Raw genomic sequence first — 26746 nt, forward strand, 5'->3', positions numbered from 1 at the left:
ATAATTACCTTATGAAACAAATCTGACAAGAATACTATTGTTTTACATTATATATTTCTTTTTTTGTGTTTTTTTTTTTTTACGAGTCTCACCATCTTACTTAATAGAAAACAACTGGATTCTTGTATCTGCTTCTGCGTTCGTGTTGCATCATCATGTCATGTAGGCTCTGGAAAATTCCTCTGTATACTCATGAGAGGATGAATACAAAGGACAAAAATCCATCTTATTATTATGAAAACAGTTGCAGAAGAACTAGTTTGCAGATACCCTGAAAGGGTCTCGAACATCCCCTTGGATCCTTGTACCACACTTTGACAACTGCTGCTATAACGAAAAAGGGACCACAAAATTTTATTGAATTCATCTTCTATTAGTAAGCATTTGAGTAACCATTCCCTCTAATGTATTGATATAATGTTGTAAAAATACATGAAACAAAACGGTTAAAGTTGAAATTAAAAACATGAATAAGAGATTAAAATAGTTTTTTTTTTTCCAGAACCCCATGTATTGCCTTCCATAGCCCACAGTTTTTAGTAGACTCCTTGTTGTATAGGATGAAGCTGAACGTGAAGTCTTTGGGTTTGGTGAGTAGAGGGCCTGTATTGTCCAAGGTGGAGAAAACAACATCCATAAAGTGAATACAGAAGTAATATTTACTAAGAATGAAGGGAATGATGGAGGGTGAAAAAAATCAAGAGAAGCTACTCTACCACTTGGTAAAAGGATGGAAGGATAATTAATTTTCTTGGCCAGGCAAGACAAGCAGAAGGGATGCTTGAATCAAGATACTTTTGTTTTTGTTTTTGTTTTTGTTTTCTGGTACCAGAGATTGAACTTGGGGAACTTAACCACTGAGCCACATCCTTAGCTATTTTTAAAGTATTTTTAATTTTGAGACAGGATCTCACTTAGTTGCGTAAAGCCTTGCTTAGTTGATAAGGCTGGCTTTGAAGTCATGATGGTCCTGCCTCAGCCTCTGAGCCACTGGGATTACAGGTACGTGCCACTGCGCCCGACTTGAATCAAGACACTTTAAAAGAAGCCAATTATGAATGCACGCATTAGTTATCTTTGACTTCTTTCCCCAAAGCAAAATAAACAAAGCAATAAAGTCCTTGATGGATATTTTGGAGATATTCTGAGAATGGTGTTTTTATAACTGTCAGGCAATAAATAGTTAATAGTTGCATGGAATTTTGATTATCCTAAGTAGGTCTGAGTAAGTCATTCTTGTAATGGTTTGAATTGGTATGATCAGGCAGAACTAGCCTCTCCTTTAGCAAATAGGATGCTGCTTCACAGATGAACCTACTTTCATAAATGAGCCATTGGAAATAGTCCCCAGAAAAATGATAAATTGTGCCCAAAGTGACACCAATCTACCTGATCAATACATCATTTCCTCCTTAGGTACATGTGCTGCTTGCTCACCATGGCAACTTTATTTAAAAGATCCTATGTTTTGCTAGATGCCAGCTAATCAGAAAGGGCACTGCACATGTTAAGGTGTCAAGCATGCGGAGGTATATGCATGCAGAGGTATATGCATCTCAGCAACAGAAAGGATTTCAGTAGTCAAAGAAAAACATCTCTGGTAGAATTTTAGTGACTGAAATAAAAATAGGTGTCAGGAAGGTAATTGCCAAGTTAAACTATGGAAGCTGCTGTCTGAAAATTATTTTGGAGACTTTAAGATACATTGTACATTATGATGACAACTATGAAGATGTGTTTTATTTGGTGCTTACTGAATATACCAATAATTTATGAGCTAACCAGTGCACTTCACTTAATCTTCAAGATAACCCAGCAAGATAAGTGATATCAACATTTTGCAGAGGACAAGACTTTGAGAGGTGAGGAAACACACAAAGTTGCCCAGCTAACAAGAGGCAAAAGAGGAGTGCAAATCCATAGACACAAACTCTTTTTCTTTTACCCTATCCTGTGGAAGGGTCAGACCTGCTACAACCCAAAACAAAAGAGGATTCAGGACATTTGTTTTTGGTTTGTAGTTTCCTCATGCAATTTTATAACAGATTAATCATGCCAACAAGAAGTGAGAAAGTATCTGGGCTGTAAATACTTTCTCTTCCTTTTTATCTTTCTATTGAACTAAAAAAAAAAAACCCAAAAAATGAAAAAAAAAAAAAAAAAAAAAAAAAGAAAGAAAAGAAAACCTCCCCTCAGACTTGGATCCAAATCACATTTTTTAGAATCCTCTGAAATACTTGGCTCAGGTTTACAGCATTTCCAAAAGCCAGATTAAACTGCTATTTCTCATTCTTATGGAAAGCAAATCAATACTATTGGCTTCTTTTCTTTTTCTTTCCTCATTATGCTTGTATGGACTTTCTTCTCCTAAATATAAACTTAAAATTTGGGGGATACTGTAGACTGAACACAGATCCTTGCACATGCCAAGCACACACTCAAACACTGAACCTACCTCCAGCCTGGAATTTTAATTTTATAAGTAAACAAAATAACCATTCACTTGCTTATCCTAATGTCCAAAGTGGGCAGTTCTTTTCCTAGACTGGCTAAAGTAGAAACAATAAAGGAATTTCTACAGGAAGGATTACTTGGGAGGTAGGAATTGTTTGTCTTTTGTCTGTTTGCCTGTTCTTCCTGTGTCTGCTATCAGTGATTTTTCACCAGGGCTTAATTATTGTGCCTCACACTCTGTGTTGCTATGGTGAAGACGAATCTACTCTTTGCCATAGTTTCTTTACAATACATTCTCTTTACATAACCCATTCTGAGAATCTCAGAGTTGGTGGGAGATGGTCTAGGAGGACTGGAAAGATCCCATTGACTTTGTGAAGGATTGGACACAGATGCTTGGAAAACTGGTAAATTCCTCCAGGCCAAACACAATGAACTATTCTCTCATAATCCCTTAGCACTTAGGAAAAGGACAACTTGCCATATAGTAGGCACTTGATAAATGTTGTTAAATGGGAAATTATGACAGTTTGATTAAGATGTCATCAGGAATACCAGGACAAGACCAGGACATCTGATTTGTGAAATGAGGAAGAACAACCTGTTGAAGATTTATGACTCAGTATTTTCTAATTTCCTATTTCTTGGGGTTTTTAATTTTTATTTTTTATTTTGTTGAGATGGGGTCTTCTTTTGTTGCCTGAACTGGTCTCAAACTCCTGAGTTCAGGCAGTCCTCCCACCTCAGCCTCCCACATTGCTGGGACTACAGTCATGTATCACCATGCCCAGCTTATGGCTTGTGTTTTCTGATAATATTAGATCAGGGGTTGACAAATGCTTTCTCTTATGGGCCAAGTGATAAATATTTGGGATTTGTAGGCCAATCACATATGGTCTCTGTTGCAGAGTCTTAAATTCTGCCATGCCATAGGCATGGTTGTGTTCCAATAAAATTTTATTTACAAAAACTATCTGTGGGCTGGATTTGTCATCCCTGGTTTATATATTATATATATTTATGTTGTTGTTGGACTTCTATTTATTTATTTACTTATATATGTTGCTGAGAAGCTAACCCAGTGCCTCACACATGCTAGGCAAGCGCTCCACCACTGAGCCACCCATCCCTGATTTTAAGGTTGAAATTTAATGGACTTCATTTCAAAAGATACTTTTTAAGTCAGCTTCCTATTTTGAAAGAAAATGAGCAGATAGAAGAGTCTTTAAATATTAGTGTAGGTTAGTGAATTTGACATGTAGGTATGGGGTAGAGAGGCAGGGGATGTATTCAGTGAGATAGCTTATTAATCTAACTTAAGATGTTGGTTTTTAAGAGTTTAGATCCTTTCACCCAGGAATTTTTATTCTTAGAGTTTTTACTAATAAATAATAAACAATGAAAGCAAATAATTATGTGTTTGTGTATTTGACATATGTCATTTAAATAAAAAGTTAGGAATGTCTTAAATATTTAATATTAAAGAAATGGTTATGTCTATTATATGCCCACATAAAAATATACATTTGTTACCAACCCCTCTCTGTTGCAGCATTTTTGGGGCTCTGGGCAAGAGGAAAAAAGGAAACCCACATAACATATGTCTGAATATTTAAAGGTTATGTATCAAGCTAAGAGACTGTTAATGTATGTTTCATCCTCCTACTTCGACAAATACACCTTCCTCATGAACCAGAAGGCTCAATTTAAATTTAGAGTTCTCAGACTCCTGGAATGCCATGCTGGAATGTGGTGGCCCCCTACTCTGCCCAGTCCTGTTTCAGCCCTGAACCCAGAGGGAGCTGACATACACTTATGGAACACCCAACCCTCACATTCAAATTCCATCAATATCCTCTGACCCCTTGCACCCTGGTGGGTCTGGGGTGCACAGTGCTATGCAGATTACAGCTTAAAATAGTATTTATTGCCTTTCAGCAAGGCCTTTTGGTCATGATACTTCAGGATTCCAAGTGTCTTGTGATCTAGAAGTATGGCATGGATTGTGTGGATACATCCTCTTTTCTCTGTGGACCCCTCATCTTGGGAAGGGATGAAAGTAAGGAGGGCCAGAGCAGGATTCCTATAAAATTCAGTGTCCAGGGCATTTGCCTGGTTGGAGGGCAGAACTGCCTATTTCAGAGACACTTTCCAATGTGCTTTTATGTAAAAGAGGTTTAGAAGGAAAATGAAGAGTGATCTCAATTTTGTGAGGAGAAATGCATACAAAAAGATATGGAAGGAAAAAAGCAAAATCAGAAGAAAACATGCCAAAATGTTGAATGTAGTTATATCCAAGTGCTAAGATTATGGTGATTTTTAAAAGGATTTTTTAAGGTTTGCTCTACTTGCCATATTTCCTATGTGAGCATGAATTGCATTGATAATCAAGGGAAGGTAATATAAATACTTCCTAAAATTTTGGCCAAAAGTTAATAAATGCAGGAGAGTACTGCAGTAATTCTAAGGAGAATGGAAAAGGTTATTTTTTGCCCTTCCTTTTTATAGTTTAAAATAGCATTTACTGTCTTTTGTTATAAAGGTCTTACAATGAGTGGTTTTGAAATTTTGCAGAGGAAAGCAATGTGAGATAGTGGGAAGAAAGGCATATCTTGATTTGGATCTCATCCTGACTGTTGACTAGCTGTGTAACTTTGGGGAAATCTTCCAGCTTCTCTCACCTCAGTTTCCTATTTTCTTTTCCTTTTGGAAAATGGGGATAATAATGGTTATCCCATAAGCCGTTTATAGAAAGTCATTGTACTAGCATAAGAAGATGACTTGACACACAATACACCATCAGTGTTACTTTCCTGTCCCTGCCAGCCCCTCCCCCATTCTGTGACTTGAGTGAGATATCTGTCTCTCAGGATATCTGCGCTTCATAGAAAAGATAACACATAAAACACATGATGATCAACTAGAGGGCAGTGTTCAAACAAAATGTATTTAAGTTCAAAGAGTATAACTAAAGTGGGGGCATGATTTGTGGTAGGGACCATTAACAATTCATTTTTTCCGGATCTGGTGAGAGTTTCACCCAAATAGGTGATGTTTTTGCAAAATCCATGTATGTTAAAATAACTCAAACCAGAAGGTTTAAACCCAGAACTTGCCAAAGAATATGATTGGCTTTCTCATGGTCTTGGATATGTTTGTTAACTGGATAGAAGGGTACACAAAATACACATTTCTTCAAAATTCATTTAGGCTAGATGGAAGATATGACTATTAATTTTACTACAGGGTGAGTTGCGAGCTGTCGTATTGCAGTAAAAGAGGAAACCTGTTTGTGACAAGCAGAAAACCAATCTGCCACCTAAAGCACTTGCATTATTTAAGGCATCAGGAAAACTAGAGCATGAGCAATTTCCTTTTGTTGCAGTCTTTGTCTAAGTGGTGGAAGAGAGAGATCTGGCTCAAATTATAGAAAACCAGAGAAAGTGCAATATTATATCAGAATACTCTTAAGATTACAGCTGAAATTTGTCTCCCAGATCTTTCTGTCTCTGCCAAATGGCAGTGACTCATTTTGATGGTGGCTGATGAGATGGAACCAGGGCTAATGGGCAGAACACCAGCAGAGACTGTTATTCCTGCCTTATCTATTTGTTTTTGTGTTCTCGGAACTTGTTGAGCTTGCTTTCTCCCATGTTACCTGGCAATGAAAACCACCTCCTTGCTATTGGCCTGTTGTAAAAAATATAAGCAACTTTTCCAGAAGTTGTTGAAAAGAAAGTATCTATATAAACCCAAAGTTATCCTGCCATTATTGTTACCATCACTTATTATTATGACTTTAAAAAATTGATCTTATTATTACCATTATTGGCAATTAGATGTAAGTGTATCAAGACAGGCATCTTCTTTTCTAAAACATTTTAAATTCCCCTCTCCATGGTTACATATGTTAAAAATAATTGCAAACTCTTTATATAATAATTTTGTAATTTTAAAAACAAACATCAATTTGTCCATTGTCTTTCATGGGACTAAGGAAGTGTGATCTCCCACTCGTGTTCCTTTCTGCTCTGAAGGGAAGGCCGTTGAGGTGTTCTGGAGTCAGTTTCAGCTTTGCCGCTGACATCTGCGTGACCTTGACTAGGTCTCCAACTCTGTTGATCTGGTTTCCTCAGAGAGAAAATAGGATAAATCCTATCTCCCAGGATAGACATAAGTGTTAAATTAGAGGAATCTGTGAACACAGCCATTTCAGAACTTAGTATGTAGTAAGTACTCAATGTCTAGAGTTTAGACATTTGGAGTTTAGACTATTTAGTCCACAGTAAAAAAAAGCAAGTCAAAGATAAAAGCAGCGAGTAATATGGAGTACCATGGATTCAATTCAGATGAAGTCTCCATGGTTCATAAGGATGTCTTATACAGTTTTTTTTTCCCTCCCAAATAGACGTAGACAGCATACTGATATTAAGGACTCTAATACTCTTTAAATTCTTTTAATTTCCTCTTAAAGGTTGGCCTAAATTCTGCCTCAGAATTGTATGACCTTAAGTACAAGGTCCACATCTACAGATCAAAACCTAGTCAAAATTGGTCTTTACCTTCCAATACCTAAAAACTTGAAAACTCAAAATAATATAAGTCCAGCGAGTTTGAAACTCATACTTATTCATGCATATTCTCTGCTTTCATGAAGTTGAAGCAAACAAGTAAACATACCAATATCAGGGATGCATTCCAAAAACAATCTGTGGGATGTGTCAGATTCAGTGTAGTGACAGCTTAATGAACCCAGCAGGGCTCTACCTCTAAACTACACCCCCAGGTCCTCAGCCTCTAGTGACAGCTCTTTGTAAATCCTGTCTCCCAGGATTGATGTAAGTGTTAAATTAGAGAATACTGTGAACATAGCCATTTTAGAACTTAGCATGTTTTACTTTGTAAAAGTAATCAGGTATCTCCATTCCTCGAGTGACATGCTCACCAGATGCTGGATAGTCACAGTATTAAGCTACAATCTAGTACTCCAAGCATTTCTCCCTCTAGTAGTTATGTTTGTTCCTAAACATGCACTTACCATTACTATTATAAATGCACACTTTAATTAGACATTAAATAACCAATGAAAGGTAAGCTAACAACAAAGTTGTTACCAATTCTATGAAAACTAGGTTGAACAATTTGGAAAGACTTGATAAAGGTGAATTACCAAAAATATTTCTTGTTGAAATAGTGTGGTGAAAGTGCCGTAAAAGGAATGGAGGACTGGAATTGTGGCTCAGTGGTAGAGCGTTTGTTTAGCGTGCGTGAGGCACTGGGTTCGAGTCTCAGCACTGCATATAAATAAATAAAATTAAGATCTATTGACAACTATAAAAATACTTTTTAAAAAGGAGTTGGTAGGGAAGATCATAAAAATATAGAAATATCTGGACTTTTTGTTTCATAAGTGTATTCAAAGTATTATTTCACTCTAAACAACTGGAAACTGGAAATTATAGATAATGTCTACAGAATTAAATCTGTTTAATTAGTCCATAGTAGGGACCTTCCAAACAAACTGCTGACTCATACTCAGAGCAAATGCTCTTGTCTTTCAAAGCTTGACCAATGAATTTACATTTATATGTTTTAAGTTAAATGTATAAATGGATCTTTTTGTGTGTGCAAGCCCCTGCTTTGTCAAGTTTCAATCAGGAAAAGAGAGCCCCTGTGAATATTAGAAGAATAGGATATTTATTTTAAGAATTAGGAATTACACAAATTTGAGAGGAGCTGCGAAATGAAGATCTGACAGAGGAGTCAGGTGATCCTTGTCATTGGCCAGTCATCCTGAAACAATGGTATGAGTGGACAAATAGGACCTTGTGAAAGCCAAGCATGGCCTGCTTTTGAAAGAGGCCTTCACATCCTAGAGAGGCCTACAGGAACCTGTTGCCTTAGGGTAGCTGCCTTAGTGGATACACAACCAGCATCTGGAGGTGGGCTTGGGTTTCTTTTTGGCTGGCTGGCTGGCTGGAAGAAAATCTAAATGTAGACTAGAGGAGAGAAAGAACATATGGGCGTTCACTATGGCACCCATGACAGTCTGCAGTGGTTTCTAACTCCACTGCATTGTGAGGGTAATGACAGTTTCCTCACTTCCACCTTTGAAATCTCACACCAACCTCTTCCTCATCTGCCAACTCTAATCCAGAACCATATAGAGAACGGGATTCTGGGAAAAATATTTCCTAGGTTAACCCAATCCTGAGTACTCACTTTAACTGATTTTTTAAAATTAAGCAACAAATTGTCTGTCCCAATCATGCCAGATTAAGAGGGTTTTTCCTATTATTTACTCTTCTGTCTACATCTAAAGTGTGTTTATAAATGATGTTAGGAAATTAGGCTTTATGTTATATCTTTAGAATTAATAATTAAAAGTTGATTTGTTTTAGATTGATTATTTACTGTGGGACCAAAGATCAAATCCTGGGGAGCTACACCCCTAGACCTTTTTACTTGCTAAATTGCCAGACAGGTCTTGAATTTATGATCTTCCTGCCTCAGCCTCCCAAGTCACTGGAATTACAGGTGTGCACCAGCCCACCTGGCTTACATAGTTTTAGAGTTTGGATGTTGGCAATATAGCGAAACTCTATCTCAAAGTAAAAAAATAAGGTTGAGGATAAAAAAGCTCAGTGGTAGAGCACCCCTGGATTCAGTCCCTAGAACAACAACAACAAAAAAAATGAAGCACAATACTCAAATAAAGACATATCCTAGTAAGATGAATAGATTCCATAGATTAAAGCAAGGCAAAAGGATAAAGGGTGAAAATCAAGTCAGCCTGAGACTTTCCAAATAGTACAAGTTGAGTATGCCCTTATCCAAAATGCTTGGGACCAGAAGTATTTCAGATTTCAGTTTTTTAAAAATATTTCTTAGAATTTACCAGTTGAGCATTCCTGATCCAGAAATCCAAAATGTGACATGCTCCAAAATTTGAAACTTCTGCTCAAAAACTTTCCTGATTTCAGATTTTTAGATTAGAGATACTCAATTTATATTCAATTCTAAAAGATATATGTATGGATCTGCAGGGCCAAATGTGACTCACTACTCCTAAATTTTATACTCAGGCAAACTATCATTTACAGTTAATAGATAAACATTTTAAAACATATTAGGACTCAGGAATATCGTTTCTATGATTCTAATAAGTATTAAATCAACTGTTACGGAATCAATTGGATGAGTCCATTTAACTGTGGAGATAAGGCTTAAAAATATCTGGGAACAGAAATAAAGTTTAAAAACCTAACACTGAGTGCTTGCCTTACAAGCCCAGGGCCCTGAGTTCAATCCCCAGCACTGCAAAAAAAAAAAAAAAAAAAAAAAAAAAAAAACCAAAGAAACAAAAACCTAACACTGTTATCAAAAACATTTTAGGGAAATGGGGGAGGAATGTTATAGATGACTGAATAACACTGATTTCTTCATCTTTTATAGCCAGTGATCAAGATTTAATTTAAAACTAATAAATTAAAAATAAAGGCATAGAACTAATTGTGAAGGTAAAAATTCAGAAAACTACAGTAAAATAAAATTAAATGGAGGAGTGAAGAGTATAAAGAAAAGAATAGAAATATATTCAATTTGTCATTACAGTATAGAATATACTAGAAACACTTAACATAAGGATATTCAAGTTAGTATTTTCCCCCTTCCTTTCAGAAATCCCACAAAAGCAATTTAGGAAAGAGAAACAGATATAAAATGCTAACTTTGGGGCTGGGGATATAGCTATGTTAGAGTACTTGCCTAGCATGTGCGAGGCCCTGAGTCTCATCCCCTACATCCACCTACCCACCCCCAAAAAAAATTTTGCCAAGACATCCGAAACCCCAAACTATAATGCATTAGGAGCGCTACCACATACAGTGGAGGTCAGACTAGGGCACGGGTAGGTCTTAGAGAGGAAGGCCCTGCACTGTAGAGCTGAGACAAAGCCGAAAGAAGGTTATCAAAGTAAGTGGAACAACCTCAGGGGCAAAGCCATTTAAATTTGAAAAGAAAAGATTGATTAATTCAACACATAGAAATAAAATTGTTTAACAATATAACTTAAAGTCAGAAGGCAAATGGTAAACTGAAAAAATATTTGTAATTCATATCACAAGCAAAGACTTAATTTCCTTACTTTGTGAAGAGTGCTTCTAACATCAACTAACAAAAGATGAGAAAATAGGTAAAGAATATGATCATTCATTTCATAGAAAATTCATAGAAAGAAGATATACAAATGGCTCTTAATCTTGAGAAGATACTTAACATCACTTAGGAGAAATACAAACTGCAATGAGCTACAGTTTTTCTCAGCTAAATAATCATAGTTCTAAAAAATTATAACATTCCATAGCTGAAGATATGGTGAAGCAGGTACTCTCATACATTGTTGGTGGGAGTTGTATAAAGTAGTAATTCCTATGGAGAACAATTTAGCATTATCTATCAAAATTTTAGATGTATATACCTAGCAATCCCACTGTAGGAATATATCCTACTGAAATATATGTTTGAAATAGTTGTATATATAATGAATTATCTCAACTTTCTTGGTTATAGCTGAAGATTGGCTACTCACTAGTGAACTGGTCAAACCAATCATGGAATACTATAGCTATAAAAAAGGGTGGAAGCTCTTTATGTTCTAGTTTGTAAAAATCTCCCAAATCTACTATGAAGTCCAAAATGTAAGATGCAGAAGTGTTTTTTGTATGCTACAATTTGTGTCAACATATACACATGGTATTTATATTATAATTATACGCCATCTTCCCTTAGACCAAGAAACAAAAACTGGTAATAGTGGTTATCTCTAGGGAGAGATACTGAGTGGGAAAAAGTTGCTTTTTTATGATGTATATATATATGTATACATCATCACAGGTATGTTCTACATACTAAAGTATTAGTTTTAAAATTTTTAAGAGAAATGCATATGTATTTCATGATTGGAGAATAAAGAGTTCCTGAAATTTTCAGAGAATCATGAATGTATAATTTTTAAGTTGTATAGGATCTTCAGATTTTATCCTCTTAAAAGCCAAGTTTTTAGAAAGCAATAATTTTATAGAACTACTCCAAAATGTTGTAGATTGTTAATTGCTTAAAAGTGTACCTCTGTCTTTATTATTGAGGTTATTTTCAGCATCTTAGTTTGGACCCAGGCTATAGACTAGAACCATACCCTAAACTGAATGGCTTCAGGTGGTTGTATATTTTAAGCTCTTTCTCTTTTTTAAAATTATTTTTCTGTCTTCACTGACAGCGTTAGATTAAAGGCTTCACTTTTTTTCTTATTGTTATTTTCCCTACTCCTAACATCCCATCCTTTTGATCTGCCAAAAGCTAGGGATCGTATAAGTAACTTCTTCAAGTAAGATAAGAAGGAATAAGTTTGAGTTAGTATCTACTGGCTTCCTTTGAATGAAGTGCAAATAACTAGAATGTGAACTTTGTGCTATCTGTTGTGTCTGTTTATATACTTACGTGTTTACTTTTAGACACTGTTTCCAGTAGACAAGAATTCTGGGTCAATGACCCCTAGAGAGAGCAGTTATTACTGTATTTGAATTGTTGGAAAATTCAGGTATGTACTTACTTATGCTTCTTGACTAAAAATATTTAATGAAATGACTATAGATGTCCAGTTAACTTTTACTGAACCTTTTTGAAGAAGCATCACATTATCTTATCATCCTGGATAAGAATAAAAACTGCATTGGTGAGTTGAATTTGTGGGAGTTTGAATGCAGATATAGTACAATTTTTATGGTGTCCTTTGACTCTTGGGGGATAGATAGATCTTGATTAAATGTGAAAGGCAGTATTTATGTGATAAATTAATAGGTAACTGGAAATTATAGGTAACTGGCAAATTTTGTCTGAAAGTCAACCAGAAAAAAATTTTGTTGTTTTAATCTTTATTATTAATGATTTTAAGTGAATCCCTACTTTGTGTTCTAGGGGTGCCGTGTTTGTCATAAGGTTAATTAATGGGTCACAGTACTCCACAGCAGTTATGTAATAGTGTAGTTGTAAATCCTGATGACTTAATATATAGGATTGACTTTGTATTGTTCTCAGTGTACTCACTGAAATTTTATAAAGGTTTTAAATAAATTATTTGTAAGAATTTATTTTAATTGATACTTTCCTTATTTTATATCAAATTTAAACACAATTTTATAGTTTTTGAGTTTCACAATAACACCAGAATCTCTTTAGTAGAGAAATCCTACCTACATTTTATCTATTTCTGCCCAATTAGTTTAAGGAAGTTGCCATATAGCTTATAAAGATATTATTTTTTATGGGGGTAAACCTTCTAGTCCCAAGTTTTTTGGGTTTTTTTGTTTTTTTTTTTTTAGGAAAATGTTAGTTATAATAAGTTTATACAGAGTTGCAGCATTATCATTATCATTGTTTTTCTCCACCTTATTGGCTGACAATTGCTAGATTCCTTCTTGTGCTTCTCTTCTGTGGTCAAATCCAATAGAAAGTGGGTGGGTCCAGTGCAGTGGTTCAGGCCTGTAATCTCAGGGACTTGAGAGACTGAGGCAGGAGAATCACAAGTTCAAGGCCAGCCTCACAACATAGTGAGGCCCTAAGCAACTTACTAAGACCCTGAGTCAAAAAAAAAAAAAAAAAAAAAAAGGGCTGGGGATGTGGTTCATTGATAAAGTGTTTCTGGGTTCAATCCCTGGGAGAGAAGAAATGAAGCAAGCAAGCAAGTAATCAGAAAATATTCATAATTTGTATTTACTTATATTAGTATTATCACACTGGCTTATTGTTTAAAGGAACAGCTGCATAATTTTTGGCCCTGATGTCAGCTAGTAAATTTTAATAAGTTGCAGAAGTCCACTGATAGGTGCTGCTTACTAACTGTCCCCAAATTGAGAATTGGTTATATGAACAATGATGCATTCTAAGATATCTTCAAATCTTATCATAGGGTTTTTTTTTAGCTTAAGAAAATACTGTAAATTGATTTTAAAAAAGAGCAGTGTATACAGTATGATACCTACTTTTTGTGATAGAAATTGTATGCACATACACAAAAACAATACAAGAAGTAAGATTATGTGGGAAAAATATTAAAATGAATTGTTTTTGTTACAATTAGGTTTAGCAATGAGTAGCAAAGCTAAGAAATAGTGGCTTAAATAAAATAGAGTTTATTTCTTTCTCATTTTTAGGAAATCCAGAGAGAGGCAAACTAGGCCTGAGATGTGACTTATGTTGTCAATTCCCCCCAAAGACACTTCATGGTCCAAGAAAGCTGGCTGCTCAAATTCCAACCATCTTGTCCATGACCCTTCCCCTACTCTCATAGTCATTTTATATCCTCATTATAGAAGTAAATGTGCTGGGTAATTATGTCTTTTAGTGAATAAACCAAGTTGCTTTTCATTAAAATGCCATATTAATTTTGCTTAGATTTGTAACACTTTATCAATTCAAATCATCTTCTACTCTGATATAATAAATACATATAAAACAATAACATTAAGATTACTACCTTCTAAAAATTTCTCTTTGACCAGGACCTCTATATATTAAACTCATCCCTAAGCGCAGTCTTCCCATTTAGAAACCCCTTTTGCAGTAAAATACAAGTTTTAACTGCCTGTTGTTCCTTCCTCCTCCCCCTCTCAACTTGCTCTCATCTCCCATTTGGCACATGTAGCCTTTTGGCAAATGTCTGGTTGTCTTTTTTTTTTTTCTTTTTTCACCTAGCTGTCTCATGCTTAAGGACTAGACTAGGCACAAAATCCACTGATCCATTCATTTTATGAAATAAATAATGCAACTTTGAAATTCTGGGGCAACTGTTAATTGGGGTTTCCAGTGGGTGTTATAGGATTCCTTTGGAAAGGAAGTAGAAGAATACCTATTAACAACAAATTGAAAATGTTACTTTTCTTAACATTTCTTAAATTCCCTCCTGGGGAGTCCCAGATGTTCGTGAAACAGGGTAAACAAGAGGACCTGAGACATGTGACTCTACAAATTCACACAAATGGCACATAGGGCAACACTCCCTTTACTACCTACCTGCCCCATCCAGATTAATGACATGACATTTACAGGAGTGTTAACTAGGTATTTCCCAGTTATCCTAGACTTCCCCTCCTCTGCTCATGTCTCATGTGGTGGGGTCACTGAACCCTGTCAATTTTTCATCCCATGGAGGTCAATAAATGCCATGGCATCTCCACTGTCCTGTTAATCCCTCATTGTTTCTAGGCTAAACTATTTTAATCATCTCCTCTCCAAGTTCTCTGCTTTTTTTTTTTTTCACATAAGGGAGTTTATTAAGCAAACAGAGTGTCTCCCTGCAGGGTAAGAGAGAAAATGAGAGGAAAAGAGAAAGGAAAAGAGAAAGGGCGCACGCTAGAGAGAGTGGAAAGCCAGGAGGATAGAGAAAAGTGAGGAGGACAGACAGAAGAATGGAAAAAGATGGCGGGGAAGCTATGGTAAACAGTTGAATTCCGCCGGGCTAACGGGGGACCAATATCGGAGAAGGATACTTGCAAGCTGACTGATGAACCAATAGCCAGCCAGGATGTTCACAGATTGACAAGTGGTTGGGAGGCGGGGAAAATGGCTGCACCAGAAAGGTCAGGCAGAGCAGCTCTGTACATTACATTCCCCCGTTTCTGTTTTAATAAGAAAATCTTTTGCTCTCCAGTTCTTTCTGAAGCCTTCTCTCTCCTTCCTGCCTAAGTGACTGGGGCTGTTTTTGCAGGTGAGATGTAAAAAGTTCATTCTCCTTCCAGACTTCCAAAGGCAGATGGTTTTCATGGACTTCATTTCCTCCATTTGACTGATCCCCTATTTCTACACTAACTGCCTGTCCCCAATTCTGACTTCATTCACCCCTCTAATTCTAGGAACTCCTTTGCTGTAGGAAAAGGGGGTCAATGACCACTCTGGCTTCTTCGAGCTGAAAGGGGGCAGCGTGGGGCAAGCAGTTTGGAGTTCCCTTTTTAGAAATCGGGTCAATTGAGGGGTTCATGGTAGAAGTCCGGTTGGGAAGAGCAGGTTATACAGGCATCTGGGGATGGGTGTTCTTTGGAGCCATTCTGACATGCAGCAGGGTTGTGAGGCAGAGCCTTATCTCAGGTAAGGCGGGGCTTTTAGCTCTGTTCTCTGATGGAAGTGCAGATCAACCTGAAGTCCGGTGATGAATGCAGAGCAGAGCGTCCGGGCAGAATGGAAGGTGGAGCCGTGTCGGGGGCACTGGGGCGTCAGATGGGGTTCCACTCACTTAAGAGACAGTGGAAGATCCCATCCCAAGTCACGGCACCACTGTAAGGGAAATCCCATGGAACCACACCGGACACGGGAAATCACATAAGGGAGTTTATTAAGCAAACAGAGTGTCTCCCTGCAGGGTAAGAGAGAAAATGAGAGGAAAAGAGAAAGGAAAGAGAAAGGGTGAGCGCTAGAGAGAATGGAAAGCAAGGAGGATAGAGAAAAGTGAGGAGGACAGAAAGAAGGAAGGGAAAAGATCAGTTCTTTGCTTTTTAAGTGTTCCTCTTCCTATTCCCTCTCCAGTGTCTTCCATTTGGTCCATGAATATCTTTTAGGAAAACCAATTGGATTATGTCCCCCTTTTGCCTACAATATTCGAGTACTCCCCTTTGTAAAAGGAAAAAAGAAATCCCAATTGCCTTCTTAGCTCTAGCCTAACTTTTCAGACACACACAAAGTGGCACCTACTTCATTTACCACTCTTTGCCCCCTCTGTCCTTTATGTGGAATGTCTTCACCCTTCCTATGTCATGTGTGCTGTACCCCTCCCACCCTCACTCCGGCTTCCTGACACCATGTGTGTTCCTTCATGAGAGCTCGAATCCCACTGTATGGAATTGTCGAATTGGTCCCTCTGAGAACGTCTGGACAGTATGGTCTTAGTCACATACAAATCCTCAGCATCTGTTCCAGTACTTGACACCCAGAGTAACAAATTAAATTGAACAAAATAAAAGCAAGTACAGGATGTGCTTTGGGTAGCTGAGTTCTTCCTGGATACACAACTGAAATCAGTGCCAAGACAACCAGGAAACTGGGTGGCGAGGCTGAGCTGTTGGACTCAGAGTGAGGCGCTCATGGTCTGCAGTTGTTCAAATCAAGATTGGAGGACTGTGTGTTTCCAACCTTCACATCATCATGACAATCCTATTCTTTGTTAGTTCTGCCTAATTTCCTCATTCTTGCTTCTCTCTTGCTCAGAAGCGTCCACGTAGCTCCATTTGTTGAGTGCTCCTTTCTTAGCACTAAAGGCTGTGGTGTCTATTATTCGTGTGTGTGTGTGTGTGTGTACATGTGTATGTATTTCAGCCTAAACTCCCAGAAATAGAACTGGATGTGCCCATGTACAGAATTGTGTGAATGAGGGGAAAGTGGGGGACAACACAGAATGAATAATAGTGACTGTATGCCGAATGCACCCTGTGGAGCACAGCCACCATTATTATCCCTATTTCATACATGAGTTAACTGAGGCGGAGAAAGAAAGACTGAATCATGTGCACTCCGGGGCAGTGGGAGGGCTGTGATCCACTTGTCTTAAACATTTGTCTTAATCCAAAATCAGTGCTGTGAGCACAGTTGTCTTAAAATATTCTAAGAAGCCACATTAACACTAACCCCAGTCTTACAAAGATGTCTCTGAAGGGAAAGAGATTGAAATGCTTGTTTTGCCCTGGATATTGTGTATGTGTTTCAGGATTTAATTCCCAAGGATCACTGCAGGCAAGATATTTCTTTGGACGTGAACTTAATCTCAAGAACCTCATTGTATCTGGGAAGATTTGCCTGTCCCCCTCTTGGGTCTTATACACCTGACCTTGGGCAGTGCTAATAGCCTGTTGCTCAAGTTCCAACCTAACAGTCCAGCTAATAAGTGTTTTTTGCTGATCTTCTTAACAAACTGCTATCCCTTGCATAACTGACAAACAAAAATGATAAGAATTGCTGGGCACGGTGGTGCAGGTCTATAATCCCAGCTGAGGCAGGAGGATCTCAAGTTCAAGCCAGCCTCAGCAAAAGCAAGGCGCTAAACACCTCAGTGAGACCCTGTCTCTAAATAAAATACAAAAAAAAAAAAAAAAAAAAAAAAAAAAAAAAAAAAAAAATATATATATATATATATATATATATATATATACAAAATAGGGCTGGGATGTAACTCAGTGTACAAAAAAAAAAAAAAAAAGAAATGATAAGCATTGGTTCCTGCCCCCACTTCAACCTACTCCGCCCCCACCAAAAAAAAAAAAAAAAAAACACCTCACAATCCTAGTGGAAAGATTGGCTATTTACAAAAGAACTGTTAATCACCATTGTGAAGCTGTTGGTGATGTGAGCCCTCCAGAGCTTTCTGGTCCTCCACTGGGGAGGGAATACCCCTCTGGGATATATGTACACATCAGCCATCTAGCCCTCTCTCCTTTGTTACTTTCACAACCAGCTCACTCTCTATTGATTTCCAGCTTCTCTATGTTCAAACTCTGGGGTAAGGTATATCCTTCATTTAAATTGCTTATCATCCCTCTTTAGCCGCAGGATTTTCCTACATCTTTATCCTGGATATTAAATTTTTTTTTTCTGTAAGTCTTCAAAGGGATAATCAACCTAGGATTTAACTCTGTATTTTAAGAATAATGAAAACCACACTATTTATTGAAGAATACATGGGTTCTGGCTCTGGGCTAGCTGTCAGTTTTGGTCCTCTTAGCTGAGAGGTCAGCTGGAGAAGAAGCCCTACCTGAGACAGACAATGTCAGCCTGTTCTTCTAACCATGTCAAGGAGAGCACCATGATGCTTAGGCCCTGGCTTGTGAGGGCTGGCCTCAGTATTTGGGGATTGGAAGTTATAAACAAATATTTTCACAGGGTGCGTCCAGAACTGAGTTGTCAAGGTCACTGTGGTGTAAACAGAACTCGTAGTGTCAGTGTGTCCTGGTGTCTGGGCTCAAGTGTCCTTTCTTGGCAGCATCTATAAAGAACAAGGAGCGTGCTGTGACCTCTACTGCTGATATTGGGGCTGCTCATCCAGCAGCTTAGTGAAATCTCTGGATCTGTTTCCATTTCATGTAAGTTGCTTTGAAAGTGGAGCTAGGCTTGCGTTTTCTGTGGATTGCACCTTTGCCTAGTGTGCTTTGCTCCTCTGCTTGAAACCGACCTATATTCCTCTGATTCATTAGTTCCACTCAAGGAAGTAGTGCCAGGTATGCAGGGGGAATTTCCAATGGCCTTCCATTTTCTTTCACAGATGGGAGTAAGAATACACATACAAATCCAAAACTGTCTTTGCAAAAGTTTCTATGATTAACCTAAATAAATAAATAAATAAATAAATAAAGGACTCACCTGATTTTTTGGATGATAACATGTGGATTTTTCCCTTCCTCCACATTGCCACTATATGGGTCAGTAGTACTGAGTGACTGTTAGGATAAAAAACAAAACAAAACAAACTCCTCAATATTAAACAAGTATTAGACATTTTCTTGTTTTTTAAAGGGAATGTCCATGGAAATACAGTATAGTGTATGATACTAGTATACATCTGCAGTTCCACAGCTTTGAAAATTTTCTTTTCTGTAACTTAGATATCAGGCTAATTTATCTGCAGTCTTTATCTGGCTTCAAAATCAGTGCCTTGTCATTAGCAAACTTCACTTGCTAGTTTTAGTCAAGTCTGAGCTGCACAATGGTTGAATTGGTGACCATTATATTTGTTTAACTGCTGTAAAGTAAGTTTGCAACAATAGATGCTTGCACTTAAATAGGCCTGCAGAGCGTTGGGGCCCTATCAATCATGCAGAGATTTCCCTCCTGCTGTCTCCTCTGATGGACAATTCTGCTGATGTGGATATTCAAAAAGAAGGGATCAGGAAGAACAGATGATGGATAAAGACAATCTTCTGTCTTGAGAGGAAATCGGAGAAATCCTTTTAAGGAATTTCTTTGTCATGGTGTCAGAAGATTAATTATGCTCGTGTGAGAACAGCTTTCTCATTGGGTGAAAAGAGACATTATCCTTCTGACTTGTGACAGAAGATTTTCAAAGAGAGTTAAAGATTTCAACTACTCTGAAATCTTCTTATTCTGTTGTCTTCGAAGAATCCTCCAAGACCCTTGGATTACATCCATGACATTGTGATGTTCAAGAAGTCACTAATGAATTGGGACTCTTTGTTTCAAACAACCCCTCCACTTGTTCCTCATGAGGATCTCTTCAGGGGTCTTAATACCTGAGTTCAGCTTTTAAAATTATATACTCACAGAATAGGTGAGACTTATTATAAGCCAGGAATGGTATCTTATAGTAATAGGAAAGAAGAGATACCACAATACTACCAAAAACTTGTATAGCAGATCAGTAACAGAATTTTTAACGAAGCAAATAATTTTATAATCTGAAAAGATATCCTTTAAAAGTTCAACTCTCAATTGTATGAATTAATCTAGTTGACAATAGCGATAATACAGAAAATGCACTACTTACAGTTACTGAATGTAATGAATCTATTCAGAAGAACCTTTAAAAGTTACAAATAGAATACATTACATAAAACATAAGGATAGTAAAGTTGCTTCAAATAATTTTATTTTCCAACTAACTGAAATTCAAAAGTTTCTTAAAATTAGTTATTTCAGTAAAAAATATTTCTAAAATACAATGTATTTTAGTTAATACTCTGCCTTTTAAATAATGCACACTGACTGACTCAGGATCATAATTATAAAGATCCTCTATTGTGCTGCTTTGAAATGCAATGATGTCTTCAGGGACTGTTAAGGCCCGTGGTGGTGGGTGAGTTGCCTCTATAACCACGTGGCCTGAGCAGCCATATTTTTATTTTATTGTCATTTTCTGTAGAAATGAAGTCTCTTCCCTCCAGGTGACTTATCATTTCTCCCTGGGATTTTGTGTCATGATGCTGGTAAACTACTATTTTGCTTTATACCTAAGGATGAGCCTGTACCGCCAATACAAGACAGTTCCATTTCTTCAATTATTCCTCTGTAAAAATTCATTTTTCTTTTATATCTAGGTACTTGACTTTTTTTCTAAGCTAGGTGCTGGAAGTCTCCCAGTAGTCTTGACATCTGGAAGGAAGCATACTGTTGTGCACACTCACATGCACATATATCTGAGTTCATTTGTTAATTGTGTTCAGTATTAGTGCTGTGTATAATGTTTTGTTTTAGTGATTCTGATTATGGATCACCAGTGGCACTTTCTTACATCAGAGTTTTGAGACAAGATTTGCAGCAGCTGTGCCATCACTTCTGTCCTGCTTTTCCTAGGACCCCAGTGCTACTATTGTGAAATGATAGCTACACCTTAGTTTTAGATAAAGATTAACTGTTAGATTTGATGGGGGGGAATTCATTAAAATGGGCATTAGATATTGGCTAACATTAGTAGCATTTTATAATAACTGTAGTGCCTATAGGGTCAGATTCAGATTTTTTATGAGAGTTCATGACCAAGACCAAGTACGTAAAAAAAAATTTTTTTTTCTTTTATTTCTTTCTTTCTCTCCCTCATTTTTTTAAAAATGTGGTGTTGCTTTGTTGCCCAGACTAGTCTTAAACTCTTGGGCTCAAGTGATCCCCTTTCTTCAGCCTCCCAAGTAGCTAGAACCACAGGAATGAGCTACCACGCCCAGTTGCAAATCTTACTTTAATCCCAGTTGATAATCATATTTAGATAAGTTTTAAATTTCGAATTCTTGAACATTCAACGTGATCTAAACTTTAATGTACTACCAATTCTATTTCTAGTTTTTATTTTTTGAAGATGATAAACCAAAGAGATGATTTTCACAAAACACGTGAAGTTTTAAAGAACCATTTACAGGAAAATAATAGTCCAAGGGGTAAGTTTTATCTCCTTTCTCCTTCCTTTATGGAAAAGGAAGTGATGATTCTGTTACATTCTGTCTTTTTGGAGAAAATACATCCCATTATGATCCTCTTGCTCTTTTAGCAGGATGCATTTGAGAGAGTATAATTAAAACTGAAGGTAATTCATCTCAATAACAGAGCATTTGAAGAGAAAAAAACACTAACTAATTAGTAAAAAATATAGCCAGTTATAGAAAATGTTTCTCTGTCTTTCTGACACTGCCATCCAAAGAGAACAATCAATTTATCACCCACTAGCTGCTTGAATTCAATGGAAAAGAACTTCAGGTTTTCTCCTTTCTGAACCCTTGCTGAGTTTTTCTGGCAGTACGTAAAAGTGGGTCATTTGTACCTAAAATACTTTACCCATGCTCCATTAATCTTGGTGATCATGTTCTCACTTTCCCTGTAATAAGTAGGAAAAGGGGTTATCATGGAGAAAGAAGAGGATGTCCCATTTTTTAAAATGGATGTATAAAATGTAGAATCAGGGAAGGTTATTTAATATTTTGTAGCCTGGCATTTTTGATAATGCATGATTGAAATACCAGTGACTGCTAGGTATATTTTTGACATCAACAATGGCTGTTGTATTTTTTGTATTTATTAGTAGCATATCATAAGGATTAAGGAATGTTCAGGATTAAGAGGAATGTTTCAACACTGTAAAAAAAAGATTGTGTGTCTTTCGGCATATATCAAGACTATCTTCATGCTACAAACAGATGGTTTGTCAGACCAAAATAATGTGAAAAGAGAGATGAATCAAGGACAAAAAATATTTTTCTTTGGTGATTTTGTTTTAAATGTGGAAGCTTTATCATTCCACTTCTACATAATGATTAAAAGGGAAAATAAGCACCTAAGACCTGAGAATTTCTCAGCTTCTAGATGTTGAAACAGATTTTCTGATGACCTTGATTATTGTCTCTATAATGTGTTTGCATTTCTTAAAAGAATCTTCTTAATAAACTGTTCTCCATCTGAACATTGAGAGGATTGCTAGAAGGACAAGGCTGCATTGACCTTCTCTCTCAGTCTCATCTGTTATTGGCTGGTTTCAAAGGTTAAACTAGCTACAGATGAAATGTAATCATTAGTGACTTGGTTCCTTTCCAGTTCTCTCTGGAAACTGCAGTAGCCAAAACTTTGTCCATTTGTAAAGAAACAGAAGTCATGCCCTGAGCAGTTTGGAATGGGAAACAGCCATTTTTCTCTTTGCTTCTTACTTATATAAATGAACTAAATGGAAAAATAAACTTTACTTCTTCACATCTGGTACAAAGCTTCCTCTTTTGTTGAAAGTTCACAAGCTCCCTTCATTGTGCCTGGTCATGCAAAGCAGGTGTCTCCCCTCCGTCTGTAAGGTAACTGTAAATATCTTAAGGAAAGTCCCAGACAGCTTTACCAGTAGTCCACTATCATTATAGAACAAACAAAATGAAGTCCTTGGCATTGAGGACCATGTCAGATAACATGCAATCTAGCCTGCCACATATCTGTTAGCAGTAAAGCAACAAGGCCTTATAACAATTATGCAGTAGAGAAAACTTGAATAAGCAAATAAATTCTGCTGGGTCCCACTTCCATCAAGTGAGATTATACTTATTCCTGTGTGCGCACTCTACTTAATGTTACTAACTTTGCAATTTATCCAGTAATTCATGTCCCTTCATGGCATATACTAACATTGGCAACCACAGCACATGTCACAGGCAGTAATGCTATGGTTTCTGAGGTACCTTGGCATTTACTGAACATCAGGATGCCTCTAGTAGTCAAAATTTATCTTTACAGACTCCCCAGATTTCTTTTTTTGTTTGTTTTGAGACTGGCTTATTTTATTTAGCATAATGTTCACCAGTTCCATTTATTCACCAGCAAAATTCATAAAGTAATCTTTCTGAGTAATATTCCATTATATATATGTACAACTTTTTACTTATCCATTTATCTGTTGAAAGACACCAAGTAGATTTTATAGCTTAGATAAGGTGAACTGAACTGCTATAAACATTGATGTGGCTACATCATTATAGTATGCTGATTTAAAATCCTTTGAGCCCCATATGTCTTTTTATTCTTACCTCCACCCTTCTTTGCTCTGGATCATTTTCTCAGAATTCCTCTGTTTTTAGACATCTCTTCTCTAGTGAAATACTTGAGTAATTGGTATTTAGTAATATAATTTTTCCATTTAATTTTTTCATAAATGGGGATGTCAAATATCATTTGCATCCTCCTCTAGTTCAGAATACCACAGATTAGATGCCTTTCATTACATCCTATGGTATTCTTTAGGAACACACACCCTTCATGTAAAGCAGGATCCCATTATTCCTGAAAACTTGGTTGAAGCCATTTGGAGTGGGAAAGTAGAATGCAAAGACTAGAGGAATTTTTTTTTCTTTTTGGATCCTAAGAATCATGTTTCATCCAATAATTTTATGAGGACAATATTTACCATAAAACCATTGGAACTTTTTGTTTATTCTTAGTGTTTCTAAATCTTAGGTTTTATAGTTAAACACAGTTGATTGATAATCACTTGTATTTATGTTTTCGTTGTAGATGGACACAATAGCTTTTTTCTTTTTTTTTTTACAGTACAACTTATATATCTCAAATGGACAAAAAAATTAGTATCATTTACAGTATCTTAAGTTAAACTGCCTTTGAATGGGAGCTTCCTTTCCAGTACTCTGAGGTCTACAAGATGTATCTAGAAAATTTACTATGGTGGAAAATGAAGGCTGCTTAAATCGAATGGGGGCTGTGGTTTCCTTTTTGATTAATTGCTGTAGCACCGTCCTTCCGGCTGAGGGAGTTTCATGTTTTCTTTAGACACCGTTAGGCACCGCAGCTCTTGCAGAACGACCTTGATGCTGTGCGAACTCTGCCATTTTACTAGCACTGATATGGCCCGTGGGTCGACCTCTCCATTAAAACTATTAACTCCATTCATTTAATTTTTGTTACAAATCTTACAAAGGGGGGTGCTTCTGGGTATTTAGGTCCACATTCTATTTTAAGGCTGTACATTCGGTTTTCATAAATTGTTCTTGGAGGCCCAATTATCATCCCTGTCCATCTCGTAAGTGTCATGTCTTCGTCATCTTCTAGACCCCAGCTAACTGCGCCATCTCCTACTCCTTTCTGGCCTTCTTCGAGTTCTTCCAACAGTCGGAAATTGCGGGACTTTTACTCCTGAGTCCATGGTGGCTGCCATCTTGCGTCGCTGTTGCTCGAAGGCCGGCCAATACCATTTTTCTATTTATTTATTTTTTATGTGGTGCCAAGGATCGAACCCAGTGCCCCAACAAGTGCTAGGCAAGTGCTCTACCACTGAGCCACAATCCGGCCCTCACTTGTATTATTTTTCATGCACTTGTTCCTGGCCAGGGTCAGCTGGGAGGAAAAGGTAAAGGCCAAATGCCATAGTCATCCAGGAAATAGTGGCAGGTGGATGCAGTGATAATCCCAGGAGCAGGTTACTATCATCATGGTAGAGGGGCTTTCCTAACTCTCTCATGCTGTTAAGACCTCCTCTGAGCACTTTGTGAGCAGACCCACAGGATGGCAAGGGGCTTAGCAGGGACCATGATTGATTGATTTCCATTTTCTGAAGGAGACAATTGAAACTACCAACAATCCAGTCCCACAAGTTGGACAGTAAGGGTTGTTTTTCTTCTCTCTCTCTCTCTCTCTCTCTCTCTCTCTCTCCCTCCCTCCCTCCCTCCCTCCTTTATTTTAAATGTGTTTGACTAATCCTTACAAATAAGCATCCCATTGAATAATTATACAAAAGTTTGATCTCACCAGGCATTGTAAGCACATGCCTATAATCACAGCAACTCAAGAGGCTGAGGCAGGAGGATTCCAAATTTGAGGCCAGCCTTAGCAACTTAGCAAGGCCTTAGCAATTTAGTAAGACCCTGTCTCAAAAATAAAAAATAAGGTCTGGGAATGTAGTTTAGTATAAAAGTGCCCTGGTTTCAATTCCCAGTAAAATAAATAAACTTTTTAAAAAAAATTTTTATCTTTCTTTTTTAAATCCAAATTAATGGTTTAAAAACTCTTAGATGACAGAATCATGTGCATATTTCCTAAATCTGGCAACATTTCTGGGGTATTCAAAATGCAGATTCCCTTTTCCTTCCATAGACACGCTGCTTAAGAAATCTCTGGGAGAAAGGCTAAGAAATCTGAAAAAAGAAAAAAAAAAGAAGTGTTCTTCACGTGGTTTCCTTGCAGTCCTTGAACCAGACTTTGTGAGAAACGTTGATCTAAACGATTCTGAATTTAAAAGGCGTCGTACTAGCCACATTGGTCTCAGCAGGAAAAACCAGTAGTGATTCCAACCAGATTTTCTATTTTGTTTCACTCAGGTCAAATATATCTGTGTTGTACAGTTGCTGGAACAAATGGGAACACAAGTTCTGTTCTTTGCTGCAGCTTCTGATTTATCATTCAGCACTTTATGCCGTCACCACTACCATCAGACCAGAGCCCATTTGGGACACCCTGTTCACAGGGCTGGGACACCCTGTTCACAGGGCTGACCCACTCCACCTCACTTGTCTGTTGGTTATCTTCAGCCATAGCTCTGATCATTATTTCTCCCTGCCATTTCTTCCACGGATTCTCCTGTATTTCTTCATTTTTTATTCAAAAAAATAAAGAGCACTTTTTCTCCCACCTTATGCCATCAGCCCACTTATTTACCTTGATTCCTTTAGGAGGTTACTTATATTGTGCTTCTCACCAAAGACTTTCCCAGGGTAGGGAATAGAACGAGAGGTTATAAGGGAGAGTAAAGATCATGTGTATGGATGAAAAATTGTCTTTTGGGGTTAGGATTTCTGCCACCCCAAAATGTGTGGGATTGAACCCAGAAACTTTGTATGCTGAGCATGCACCTGGATTAAGTTTTTAATTTATCTTATCAGATAATTCGAAGGTATAGCTGAGTTGTTAGCATGTGCTTAGCATGTGTGAGGCCCTGAGTTCAATCTCTAGCACAGAAAGAAAGGAGGAAGGAAGAAAGGAAATAAGGGAGAGAGGGAACTTGAAGTTTAGAAAAGACCAACAGTAGTCAGAATTATAGAATTATATAAGAGGAGACTAGAATCTTATGTTCTCTTAGTCTGACTTCTCTGGTAGACCAGAATAACTTTTTTTTTTCCTCATATTTAAACCAATTCTTTTTGTCTGGCAGTCTGACCTCAGAAGTCTCTAAGTAGGGATTTTCACAATATGTATAAGTAAACTCATATTTATCCAACTTTCATTCATTAGTTCCCTGTTGATTTTTTTTTTTAAATTTTTAGTTGTAGATGGACACAAT

General features: G+C 37.2%; 1 protein-coding gene and 1 pseudogene across 7 annotated transcripts in view; one reads left to right on the forward strand and one right to left on the reverse strand.

Annotated features, from left to right (window-relative positions):
* Positions 1-26746, forward strand: part of Greb1l (GREB1 like retinoic acid receptor coactivator) — a 260469-nt gene that overhangs the window by 74472 nt on the left and 159251 nt on the right. The window lies entirely within an intron of this gene.
* Positions 24191-24628, reverse strand: LOC124965697 (ubiquitin-conjugating enzyme E2 variant 1-like; annotated as a pseudogene).

The sequence above is a fragment of the Sciurus carolinensis genome, chromosome 15 (genome assembly GCF_902686445.1).
Source record: "Sciurus carolinensis chromosome 15, mSciCar1.2, whole genome shotgun sequence".
NCBI lineage: Eukaryota > Metazoa > Chordata > Mammalia > Rodentia > Sciuridae > Sciurus > Sciurus carolinensis.